This window comes from Physeter macrocephalus, chromosome 6 (assembly GCF_002837175.3).
Source record: "Physeter macrocephalus isolate SW-GA chromosome 6, ASM283717v5, whole genome shotgun sequence".
Taxonomy (NCBI): Eukaryota; Metazoa; Chordata; class Mammalia; order Artiodactyla; family Physeteridae; genus Physeter; species Physeter macrocephalus.
The window spans coordinates 45,696,431-45,709,516 of record NC_041219.1 but is presented as its reverse complement, the minus strand read 5'-3'; the positions used below and the strand labels follow the sequence as shown (position 1 = coordinate 45,709,516).

At 43.0% G+C, this 13,086-nt stretch overlaps 1 long non-coding RNA gene and 1 pseudogene across 1 annotated transcript; both read right to left on the bottom strand.

Moving 5' to 3' along the window:
* Positions 1–1,850: 1,850 nt before the first annotated feature.
* On the bottom strand, positions 1,851–3,185 carry LOC112065879 (glycine cleavage system H protein, mitochondrial-like; annotated as a pseudogene).
* Positions 3,186–7,438: 4,253 nt separating this feature from the next.
* LOC102983184 (uncharacterized) lies at positions 7,439–12,081 on the bottom strand. Its single transcript, XR_003680159.2, has 4 exons — positions 11,751–12,081; positions 10,756–10,848; positions 9,183–9,394; positions 7,439–8,300 (listed from the first exon to the last, which is right to left on the bottom strand). It is a non-coding gene; the product is annotated as an uncharacterized lncRNA (long non-coding RNA).
* Between the last annotated feature and the right edge of the window lie 1,005 nt (positions 12,082–13,086).

Genomic DNA, 13,086 nt, shown 5'->3' with positions numbered 1-13,086 from the left:
CAGACTGGAATCCAATCATATGAGTAATTACATTAAAGGTAAATGGAATAAGCATCCAATAAAACTGATGAATCTCTTGATTCATTAAAGAGAGAAAACATAAATCACCAACAACAGTAATGAAAGACAGGACATCTCTACAAAAGCTACAGAACAATAAGATAAAATTATGAATAACCTTATGCCAATATGTTTAACAACTTAAATGTAATGGATAAATTTCTTGAAAAATATAATTTACCCAAACATACAAAAACATACAATATATGAATAGTTCAAGATCTATAATAAAGAAATTGAATTCATAATTAACAAACTTCCCACTAGAAAACTCCAGGCCCAGATGCTTCATTGGTGATTACACAAAAAAAATTTTTTTTTAAGAAGTTGAATATTTTATTATTAAACTGTTTCTTATTTTCTTTCTTTTCTTAAGTTTTTTTAAAAAATCAATTGCCGGGCTTCCCTGGTGGCGCGGTGGTTTAAAATCCGCCTGCCAATGCCGGGGACACGGGTTCGAGCCCTGGTGCGGGAAGATCCCACATGCCTCGGAGCAACGAAGCCCGTGCGCCACAACTACTGAGCCTGTGCTCTAGAGCCCGCGAGCCACAACTACTGAGCCCGCATGCCACAACTACTGAAGCCCGCATGCCTAGAGCCTGTGCTCTGCACGCAACAAGAGAAGCCACTGCAGTGAGAAGCCCATGCAACACAACGAAGAGTAGCCCCCGCTCACCGCAACTAGAGAAAGCCCCGTGCACAGCAACGAAGACCCAATGCAGCCAAAATAAATTAATTTTTTTAAAAAAAGTTAAAAAAAAATCAATTGCCTTTTTAAAGTAAAAATAGCAGTGGATCACGAAGTTTATATCATTTATAGAAGTAAAATAAATGACAACAGTACAAAGGACAATAAAGGTGTAAATACAACGATACTGTTGTAAAGGTTTCATTAAACGTGAATCAGCTGTGATAAATTAAGGACGGATACTGTAATCCCTAAAGTAACCACTTAAAAAATGATCAAAGAACTGGCTAAAAAGTCAATAGAAGAAAAAGAATGAATTACTTAAAAATAACTAACCCAAACAATCCAGGAAAGGAGAAATAAAAGAACAAAAAACAGAGGGGACAAAAAGAAAACAAATATCAAGATGGCAGACTGGAATCCAATCATATGAGTAATTACATTAAAGGTAAATGGAATAAGCATCCAATAAAACTGATGAATCTCTTGATTCATTAAAGAGAGAAAACATAAATCACCAACAACAGTAATGAAAGACAGGACATCTCTACAAAAGCTACAGAACAATAAGATAAAATTATGAATAACCTTATGCCAATATGTTTAACAACTTAAATGTAATGGATAAATTTCTTGAAAAATATAATTTACCCAAACATACAAAGTGGACACTATACAACTAACAAACTTTTCTCCACTGTCATTTATCTCCAGTGGCAAGTTCATTGAGTATTTTGACCCAAATCCAGAGATGGCTGTAAGCAAGTTACAATATTATATAAGGTTAAGATAACAATGTTATCCTTGAATTACATAATTTTTATAACTACTTTTACCACAGATAATTTCAGGAATTCTGAGAATTCTGGAGACTAGCCTAAAAATCACAGGGTGTTGTGAAAAAGATGCATAGTGTTTATCTGAAATCATTAGGAAGTTAAGGGGTATTTTCTTCAGGCACCATTGTTGCAAGTAGTTTCTTTTGCTAAAAGTTGCTTTTTAAAAATCTATCCACCAGCGGGGCTTCCCTGGTGGCGCAATGGTTGCGCGTCCGCCTGCCGATGCTAGGGGAACGATCATTAGGAAGTTAAGGGGTATTTTCTTCAGGCAACATTGTTGCAAGTCGTTTCTTTTGCTAAAAGTTGCTTTTTAAAAATCTATCCACTACTAATTTAAGGCAACTATGCTAGATTAAGTTGTTTCAAACTAGTTTATTTAGGGGTTCCATTTTCACTCCTCAATAGATTTTATGTATTTCTCATATGCTTCTTCACTCATTAGTTCACCTAGTTCTGAAGGGTTACTGAGTTTCATCTTGATCAGCCAACCATCTTCATAACAAGATTTGTTGACAAGTCCTGGATTTTCTGCTAGAGCTTCATTAATTTCAGTTACTTCTCCTGATAGAGGAGAATAGAGTTCACTAGCAGCTTTCACACTTTCCAAGACACCAAATTCCTCGTTTGTTCAATTTTGTCCCCACTTCAGGAAGACTACGGTAAACAACATCTCCCAAAGCTTCCTGTGCAAAATTGCTGATTCCCACTGTTCCAACACCGTTTTCTGTTGTTACCCATTCATCTTTGTCTGTGAATTTACGACCCGACAGCAGAGCGGGGCCCGTGCGCAGCGACCGGCCGGCGCCCACCCGCAGTCCCCAGGGCCGCGGCGGGCAGGGCGCGTTGGGCGCAGAGATGGCGCGCAGGCTGCAGACCGCGGCCCGCACGCTCCGCGCCACTCGCAGCGCCGGGTTCGCAGCTCCGTGTTCGCAGCGGTGCAGAGGGTCTCCGCGCAGCGTATAGAGCCACACCAAATATTTAAGGAAGATAAAACACCAATCTTACATAAACTCCTTCAAAAGTAGAAGAGAAGGGAACACTTCCCAACTTGTTTTATGAGGCCAGCATAACTGATACCAAAAACTGACATTATATAAAAAGAAAATTGCAGATAATATCATTCATGAACATAGACAAAAAATTAGCAAATTAAAAAATATTTCTACTGAGTTGTAAAACAAAGTATTAGCAAATTGAATCCAGCAATATATAAAAATGATAATCATATCCATATGGAGTTTATACCAGTCATACAAAGTTGGTTCAACTTTGCAAACTTAGGATAGGCAAAAATGTCTTAAAACACAGAAAACACTAACCATAAAAGAAAAACTTGATAAGCTGGACTTCATCAATATTAAAATTTTATACCCTTCAAAAAAAAAAAGAAAAGGTAAATCTTAGATTGGGAAAAAATATTCACAACACATATATATGACAAAGGACTTATATTCAGATTACACTTTTAAAAATTCCTACAACTCAGTAATAAAAAAAAAAGACAACGACCCAAGTTATAAAAATGGGCAAAAGACTTGGACACTTCACAAATGAAGGTATACAAATGCCCAATAAGCACATTAAAAGATACTCAACATTGTTAGTAATTCTGGAGATGCAAATTAAAACCACTATGAGATTCCACTGCACACCCAGCAGAATAGCCAACATTAAAAGGACTGACAAGGGAGCTCCCTGGCAGTCCAGTGGTTAGGACTCTGTACTTTCACTGCTGAGTGCAGGGGTTCAGGCCCTGGACAGGGAACTGAGATCTCACAAACTGCACGGGCGCAGCCAAAAAAATTTTTTTTTTTTCTTTTACAAATTTATTTATTTATTTATGCCTGTGTTGGGTCTTTGTTGCTGCACGCAGGCTTTCTCTAGTTGTGGCGAGCAGCAGCTACTCTTCATTGCGGTGCACGGGCTTCTCATTGTGGTGGCTTCTCTTGTTGTGGAGCACGGGCTTTAGGCGCACAGGCTTCAGTAGATGCAGCACGCGAGCTCAGTAGTTGTAGTTCGCGGGCTCTAGAGCGCAGGCTCAGTAGTTGTGGCGCACGGGCTTAGTTGCTCCGCAGCATGTGGGATCTTCCCGGACCAGGGCTTGAACCCGTGTCTTCTGCATTGGCAGGTGGATTCTTAACCACAGCGCCACCAGGGAAGTCCCCCCAAATTTTTTTTTTTTAATTTTAAATAAAAATAAAAGGACTGAGAAGATCAAGTATTGTCAAGGCCATGGAGCAAACAGGCAAGCTCACACAAAGCTGGTGGGAATGTAAAATGCTATAAACACTTTGGCAGTTTCTTTCTTTCTAAAAGACACTTACCACACCACTCAGGGCTCCCACTTCTAGATATTTACCCAAGAGACAGAAAAACCTATGTGCACACAAAGACCTTCATGTGAATGTTGGGGTTTTTTGGTTTGTTTGTTTTTTCATTTCTTGGCTGCGCTGCACGGTTGTGGGATCTTAGTTCTCTGAACAGGGATCGAACCCAGGCCCTCGGCAGTGAAAGCGCCAAGTCCTAACTACTGGACTGCCAGGGGATTCCCTTTTATCTTTTTAATTTTTTATTTATTTTTTTTTTTAAGAAGATGTTGGGGGTAGGAGTTTATTAATTAATTTATTTATTTTTGCTGTGTTGGGTCTTCGTTTCTGTGCGAGGGCTTTCTCTAGTTGTGGCAAGCGGGGGCCACTCTTCACCGCGGTGCGCGAGCCTCTCACTATCGCGGGCTCTCTTGTTGCGAGGCACAGGCTCCAGACGCGCAGGCTCAGCAGTTGTGGCTCACGGGCCCAGTTGCTCCGCGGCATGTGGGATCCTCCCAGACCAGGGCTCAAACCCGTGTCCTCTGCATTAGCAGGCAGATTCTCAACTACTGCGCCACCAGGGAAGCCCTATTTTTTTTTTAATTTATTTTTTAGTTTTAGACCTTCATGTGAATGTTGATAGCTTTATTCACAATAGCCAAACCATGGAAACAGCCCAACAAATGGTGAGTATATAACCAATCTGAGATCCATCCATTCAGGGCATCACTACTCAGCAATCAAAAGGAACAAACTATGATAAATATGACATGGCTGAATCTCAAAAGCGTTAGGCTGAGTGAAAGAAGCCCGGGTTCAATCCCTGGTTGGGGAACTGAGATCTCGCAAGCCGTGCGGCGTGGCCAAAATTTAAAAAAAAAAAAAAAAAAACCATTACAGTAACATACAGAGTATTTTCACTGCCCTAAAAATCCTCTGTGCTCTGTCTACTCATCCCTTGCTCCCCCCAACACTGGCAACCACTGACCTTTTTATTGTCTCCATAGTTTTGCCTTTTCCAGAATGTCATATAGGTGGAATCACACAGTATGCAGACTTTTCAGATTGGTTTCTTTCACTAGGAAAAATGCATTTAAGATTCCTCCGTGTCTTTTCATGGCTTGATAGCTCATTTATTTTTAGCACTGAATACTACTCCATTGTCTGGATGGACCACAGTTTGTTTATTCAATCACCTACTGAAGGAATCTTGGTTGCTTCTAAGTTTAGGCAATTATGAATAAAGCTGCTATAAACATCGTATGCAGGTTTTCGTGTGAACATAAGTTTTCAACTCCTTTTTTTTTTTTTTTTTTTTTTTGTGGTATGCGGGCCTCCCTCTGCTACGGCCTCTCCCGTTGCGGAGCACAGGCTCCGGACGCGCAGGCTCAGCGGCCATGGCTCACGGGCCCAGCCGCTCTGCGGCATGTGGGATCCTCCCAGACCGGGGCGCGAACCCGGTTCCCCTGCATCGGCAGGCGGACGCGCAACCACTGTGCCACCAGGGAAGCCCTCAACTCCTGTGTATAAATACCAAGGAGTGAAATTGCTGGATCATATGGTGAGACTATGCTTAGTTTTGCTGTTGTTGTTTTTTTTGCGGTACGCGGGCTTCTCACCGTTGTGGCCTCTCCCATTGCAGAGCGCAGGCTCCGGACACGCAGGCTCAGCGGCCATGGCTCACGGGCCCAGCTGCTCCATGGCATGTGGGATCTTCCTGGACCGGGGCATGAACCCGTGTTCCCTGCATCGGCAGGCGGACTCTCAACCACTGTGCCACCAGGGAAGCCCCTATGCTTAGTTTTATGAGGAAGCGCCAATCTGTCTTCCAAAGTAGCTGTACCATTTTGCATTCCCATCAGCAAAGTTCCTGTTGCTCTACAGCCTTGTCAGCATTTGGTGTTGTCAGTGTTCCAGATTCTGGCCATTCCAATAGGTGTGCAGTGGTATCTCATTGTTTTAATTTGCATTTTCCTGGTGACACAAGCTGTGGAACATCTTTTCATAAGCTTATTTGCTACCTGTATATGTTCTTTGGAGCGATGTCTGTTAAGATTTTTGGCTTGGGCTTCCCTGGTGGCGCAGTGGTTGAGAATCTGCCTGCGAATGCAGGGGACACGGGTTCGAGCCCTGCTCTGGGAAGATCCCACGTGCCGCGGAGCAACTAGACCCGTGAGCCACAACTACTGAGCCTGTGCGTCTGGAGCCTGTGCTCTGCAACAAGAGAGGCCACAACAGTGAGAGGCCCGTGCACCGCGATGAAGAGTGGCCCCCGCTCGCCACAACTAGAGAAAGCCCTCGCACAGAAACTAAGACCCAACACAGCCAAAAATAATAAATAAATAAATAAAAATTTAAAAAAAAAAAAAGAGAAAGAAACAGAGTGCTAATGCTTTATAAAAAAAGATCTTTGGCTTATTTTATAATCAGGTTATTTCCTTATTATTGCATTTTAAGAGTCCTTTGTATAATTTGGATAACAGTCCTTTATCAAATATGTCTGCTGCAAATATTTTCTCCCAGCCTGTGGCTTATCTTTTCATTCTCCTGACAGCGCAGAAGTTTTTAATTTTAAGGAAGCCCAGCTTACCAGTTATTTCTTTCAGGGATCATGATTTTGGTGTTATATCTTGGAAGTCACTGCCAAACCCAAGATCATCTAGGTTTTCTCCTATGCTATCTTCTAGGATTTTTTTTTTTTTTTAATTTACTTTTGGCTGCCTGGGGTCTTAGTTGTTGCATGTGGGATCTTTCGTTGCAGCGCACGGGTTCTTCATTGCGGCGCGTGGGCTCCTCTCTAGTTGTGGCACATGGGCTTCTCTCTAGCTGTGGTGCGCAGGCTTAGCTGCCCCGTGGCACGCGGGATCTTAGTTCCCTGACCAGGAATAGAACCCACGTCCCTTGCATTGGAAGGCGGATTCTTAACCACTGGACCACCAGGGAAGTCCTTTCCAGGAGTTTTATAGTTTTCTATTTTACATTTAGGTCTATGATCCATTTTGAGCTAATCGTTCCAAACTGTGTATGGTCTGTCTATATTCATTTTTTTTTTGCCTGTGATGTCCAGATGTTCCAGTATCATTTGTTGAAAAGACTATCTTTGCTCCATTGTATTGCCTTTGCTCCTTGGGCCAAGTATCATTTGACTATTTTTATATGGGTCTATTTCTGGGCTCTCCATTCTGTTTCATTGATCTATTCTTTAACCAATACTATGCTGTCTCGATTTACTGTAACTTTATAGGAAGTCTTAAAGTTGGGTAGTGTCCATCCCCCAACGTTGTTCTTTGAGTTGGCTAATTCTGGATCTTTTGCCTCTCCCTACAAACTTTAGACTGAGTTTGTCAATATCCATAAAATAACCTAGTGGGATTTTGAGTGGGATTGAATTGAATCTATAGATCACGTTGGGAAGAACTGATATCATGACGTGATATCGTGAGTCTTCCTATCCATAAACAGGGAATAACCATTTACTCTTTCTTTGGTATCTTTCATCAGAGTTTTGTAGTTTCCCTCATGCAGGTCTTGTATGATATAAATTTTAATACCCCCACTGATGTATTCAGGATGAAGTTTGTCCATATAATTGCCATCTGCCTTTGAGGTCAGGGCCATGTCTGCTTAAGTAGCAGATGGTGTGACAACATTTGTAGGTATGGACATCAGAAATGCTGATGAAGGGGAGGAGAATCTGATAGATTCCATTAGAATTTGGATTCTAATCCCAGCTCAACCACTAACTTGCTGTATGACCTCTGGCAAGAGATTTCCCCTTCTGGGCCTTAATAAAGGAGTTAGGCTAAACCAGTGGATCCTGGGCTCAACTCCCAAATGTTTTTTCAGTAGGTTTGGGGTAGCACTTGGAGAAGTCTGTATAATTTAAAACTTGGGGTAGCACCTGGAGAAGTGTGTATAATTAAAAACTTAACGCTGGTGTTTTTGATCTCCGGGATCCACTGACTTATTTGGAATAAAGGTTCCCAAATTTCCTCCACTCATGTGCCTTTAGTGATTCAATAATTGTTTCATGATGCCCCTAGGCCTAAAGAGATACCTAATAGTTCTGTCATTAAGTAGATAAGCCCAAACAAACTCAGTAAGTATTTTTTTAAATACATTTATTTATTTTTGGCTGTGTTGGGTCTTCGTTGCTGCGCACGAGCTTCCTTTAGTTGCGGTGAGTGGGGGCTACTCTTCGTTGCGCTGCGCGTGCTTCTCATTGTTGTGGCTTCTCTTGTTGTGGAGCATGGGCTCTAGGCGCACAGGCTTCCGTAGTTGTGGCACGTGGGCTCAGTAGTTGTGGCTTGCGGGCTCTAGAGCTCAGGCTCAGTAGTTGTGGCGCACGGGCTTAGTTGCTCCGCGGCATGTGGGATCATTCTGGACCAAGGCTCGAATCCGTGTCCCCTGCATTGGCAGGCAGATTCTTAACCACTGCGCCACCAGGGAAGCCCCAAACTCAGTAAGCATTTATGTCCTAACAACTTAGTGCCTTTTGGGCGCCGCACACTGTCTCAAACCTCGGAATCAGACTGGACACCCCACTCTTTTCCTCTTCCACATTGATTTACACACAGTACTTGCTTTTTATCACAACAACCTCCAAAACCTCGGCTTGGCAAAGATACGACATTATCAGAAGGAATGCAGTGTGAGCCAACGCTGAAACTGCCTCAAGCTAGCAGTCTGTGTAGCATCAGGCAGCACTGTATTATAGGCTGAATGGTGCCCCCTCTTCAAGCTCATTCATGGTGAAGTCCTAACCCCCAGGACCTCCGACTATGACTGTATTTGGAGACAGGGCTATTAAGGAGGTAATTAAGGTAAAATGAGGTCATATGGGTGGGTCCTAATCCAATATGACTGGTGCCCTTATAAGAGGAGATTAGAACACAGATATGCCCACACAAAAGAAAGACCACGTGAGATACAGCAAGAAGACGGCCATCTGCAAGCCAAACAGAGAGGCTTTGGAAGAAATGAAACTTGCTGACACCTTGATCTTGGACTTCTAGCCTCCAGGACTGTGTTGTTTAAGCCATCCCGTCTGTGGTAATTTGTTAGGGGAGCCCGGCAAACCAACACACTAGGTTTCCTCTAAGATTTTAAAATATCCCTCAGCACCCCTGAGAGGTCCCTGCCATGCCTCAGAGCACCTCAACACACAGTTGCAGAACCACACACAGAGGGTCTTAAATATTCCCCAATCAAATCAGTAATTGCTAGGGTATAAGTCAGCTAGCAAAATTTCACTCAGCATATATAAACATTTCTGCCCTAATCACACACCTGGCTCTTTGCTTCAGCAGACATCCATCACTTGGTAGAAGAGTCACCCTAGGCCAGTGATTTAGGTAGGCAGTTAGGAGGTCGTTGGAGTAGTTTGGGAGAAAGCCAGTCGTGAACTGGACCGGGATGGTAGCAGTGGGAATGCAGAAAAGTGAACATATCGGGATATGTTTTGTGGTGAGAAGTAGTTCAGTCAGAACTTGTAGATGGATCTGTGAGTGGGAGAGAGCAGAATCAAGGATAATTCCTAGGTTTTTGTTTATAATTAATTATATTTCTATTGTGACTACAATCTTTCATTCCACAATTTTTAGTGAGAGCCTGCTAAATGCCATACTATGTCCAAGGTGTTGGGATACAGAAGTGGGAAAGACAACGTCCCTGCTTTCACTTGATTAGGAGTGTGGATGCTAAAGCTAGACTGCCTGGGTTCAAATTCCAGCTCTGTCACTTAGTGGCTGTGTGACTTTGGGCAAGTTACTTACCCTACCTAAGACTCAGTTTCCTTATCTGCACAATGGGGATAATAAAGTTATCCACCTCCTAGAACTGCTATAAGGATTTTAAAAGTGAATATATTACAGCACTTATAACAGTGCCTAACAAGAGTAAGCAGTCTGTAAGTTTTAGCTATTACACCTCAGGGAACTTTTATCCTAGTGGAAGGAGACAGAAAATAAACAAACACTGAATATTATATTGTGATAAGTTCAATGAAGAAAATCAAAAAGGGGGATGTGATAGAGAGCTTCATGAACCACTTTACACTGGGGGCTCAGGAAAGGACTTTCTGAGGAGGTAACATTTAAACTGAGACCTAGGGGAATTCCCTGGTGATCCAGCGGTTAGAACTCTGCACTCTCACTGCCAGGGGCCCAGGTTCAATCCCTGGTCAGAGAACTAAGATCCCACAAGCCGTGCGGTGTGGTCAAAATTAATTAATTAAAATAAAAAATAAACAAGCCAGTAGTGAAAATAAATTTGCTTTAAGAAATAAAATAAAATAAGACCTAAATGGTAGGAAGGAGCCAGACATGAGAATATCCAGGAAAAGAACATTCTAGAAAGAAACAACAAAAGCAAATTCCCCAAGGAACAAATCTGGCATGTTCCAGCGACAGAAAGACGGTCAGTAGGGCTGGAATTCAGTGAGAGAGGGAGAGAATGATGCAGAATGAAGCTGGCAAGGCAGGCAGTTGACAGATCACGTAGGCCCTTATAAGTAGGGTAAGGAATCAGATTTTATTTCAGAATAATGAGAGGGACTTCTCTTGTGGTCCAGTGGTTAAGACACCACGCTCCCAAAAAAAAAAAAAAAAAAAAAGACACCACGCTCCCAATGCAGCGGGCCCTGGTTCCATCCCAGGTCAGGGAACTAGATCCCGCGTGCATACCGCAGCTAAGAGTTTGCATGCTGCAACCAAGACGTCTGCATGCCACAACAAAGATCCCTCATGCTGCAACTAAAACCCAGCACATCCAAAATACATAAATAAATAAATATTTAAAAAAAAAAAGACTGATGAGGAGCAAGGGAGTGATTAAATGAGGAAGGCGGCGTGGTTTGACTTACTTTTTAAAGAGATCTGTGTGGCAGTTGTAGGAATAGGTTTTAGGGACAAGAGTCTACTATAGGACTTCAGGCAAGAAATGAGGGTGACTGCATCTGAGGGGAGAGACAGAGGTAAGAGGACAGATCTGGGATGCGTCTTAGATATAGAATCAACTAGACTTGTACTTCATACAAAGGTCCTGCTGTACAAAGCTCAGGACAGTCTGCCTCATACTAGTCACAGGTGTTGACATTTGCAGCTTAGATTCAGATTTGCAGCCTTAGGGCTTTAGATTCTGACAGTCGTGGATTTGAATTCTGGCTCCACCACTCAGCCACTGTGTGACCTTATACAAGCCATCTTCACAGCTTCCTCCCCTGTGAAAGGGGGTTGGACAACAACACTTGGCTTAAGCGTAGCTGTGGAAGTTAAATGAGAGAACCCAGTCAGAGCACTTCGCACAGAATCTGACCACACAGGAAGAGCTCAGTGAATGTCAGCGGTTATCACTGCGCTCAGTTACTGGACATCTCCACACTCATTCCGATGAACTAACTGCAACTGTTCTTCTCCTGGCCTCCCTGCCTCACTTTGCTGTAGGACTTTACCTCAGACATAAACCAGTCACGTCACTACCTTTTCAGAATCACTGCAATGGCTCCCCTGCCTACAGACAAAACCCCAAAGTCTTAGAACAACACCCAAAGGCCCTGCACACTCGGCACCCTGCCTGCCTCCCCACCAGCCCCTTCCCACGTCCTAGCCTACAGCCATGCTATATTATTTCAGTTCCCCAAATAAACCACTGTTCCAACTTATCATGCTTTTGTCTATGCCGAAGTATTCTTACCACCATGTACCTGTTAAACAATAACTCATCTGTCGGGACACAGCTTAAGTATCACTTATCCTGACACCTCCCTTCCCATCCAACCGAGAACTGCTCTCTCCTCTCTATTATCACTGTAAATTGCACATAATTCCAATACTTCACTGATCGATCTATAATCTTCACCTGTGAAGTCGCAGAGGGCAGGCACCGAGAGCACCTCTGAAACCCCTGCACAGCACCGTTCAGGAAACAGCTAATGAATGGAGAACAACGCCGAAGGAGGAGACTTTTATGAATACACTTCTCCAGGGGAGTATGTTTAGTTCCTAGTTGGTGGTCTTCTTAGGGAGGCTTCACCCTGGGATGGTTAGGAGAAAGGGCTCTGGAATCGGAAAGAAACGTGCTGGAACACACACAGTGAGGATGCTCCACTGCCTCCTCACGGCGCGACCCTGGACACATGACTTAACCTAAGACTTATCTTAGGTCTTCACCTGTGTCTTCATCTGTAAAATGGAATGATAATAACCTCATAGGGTTGCTGCAAAGAGCAAAAGAGACATACGTAATGAGCTCAGTCAAGGGCCTGGCATCCATCAAGCACTCAGTGCAGAGTAGCTTTTAAAAAGTGCAAAAAATACAGCAGACCGCTAATAGTGATTATGGGGTGTGGGGGGACAGATTTTGAGGGGGGCTAAATTTCCATTTTATGTATTTTTATGTACTGTTTGAAAATCAGAAAAATAAAGAGATAGCAAAATTAATAATAAAAATTTAAAACAGGGGGATTTCCCTGGTGATCCAGTGGTTAAGACTCCAACGCTTCCACTGCAGGGGGCTCAGGTTCAATCCCTGGTCGGGGAACTAAGATCCCGCATGCCACGTTGGCATGGGAGAAGAATTTTAAAAATTTTAAAAATTAGGGACTTCCCTGGTGGTACAGTGGTTGAGAATCCGCCTGCCAATGCAGGGTACACGGGTTCGATCCCTGGTCTGGGAAGGTCTCACATGCCTCGGAGCAACTAAGCTCGTGCGCCACAACTACTAAGCCTGCGCTCTAGAGCCCGCGAGCCGCAACTACTGAGCCTGCGAGCCGCAACTACTGAGCCCATGTGCCTAGAGCCCGTGCTCCACAACAAGAGAAGCCACCGCAATGAGAAGCCCACTCACCACAACGAAGAGTAGGTCCCGCTCGCCGCAGCCAGAGAAAGCCTGCATGCAGCAACGAAGACCCAACTCAGCCATAAATAAATAAAATTTTAAAAAAACAAACAAAAAAACAGATCCAAGCTTTCTACTCCATATCCATTGTTTTTTACATGCTCCCAAACCCTGGAGAGATGGGTCATGTTTAAGAATGAGTATGGCCCAACACAACATTGAAAATCAACTATACTCCAATAAATAAATAAATAAATAAAATAACACGTGAGCAAAAAAAAAAAGGCACCGCCAAAATCAGTAAGTCTGTCTGATTTACTGGTAAATCAGTAAAAAAAAAAAAAAAAAAAAAAAAAAG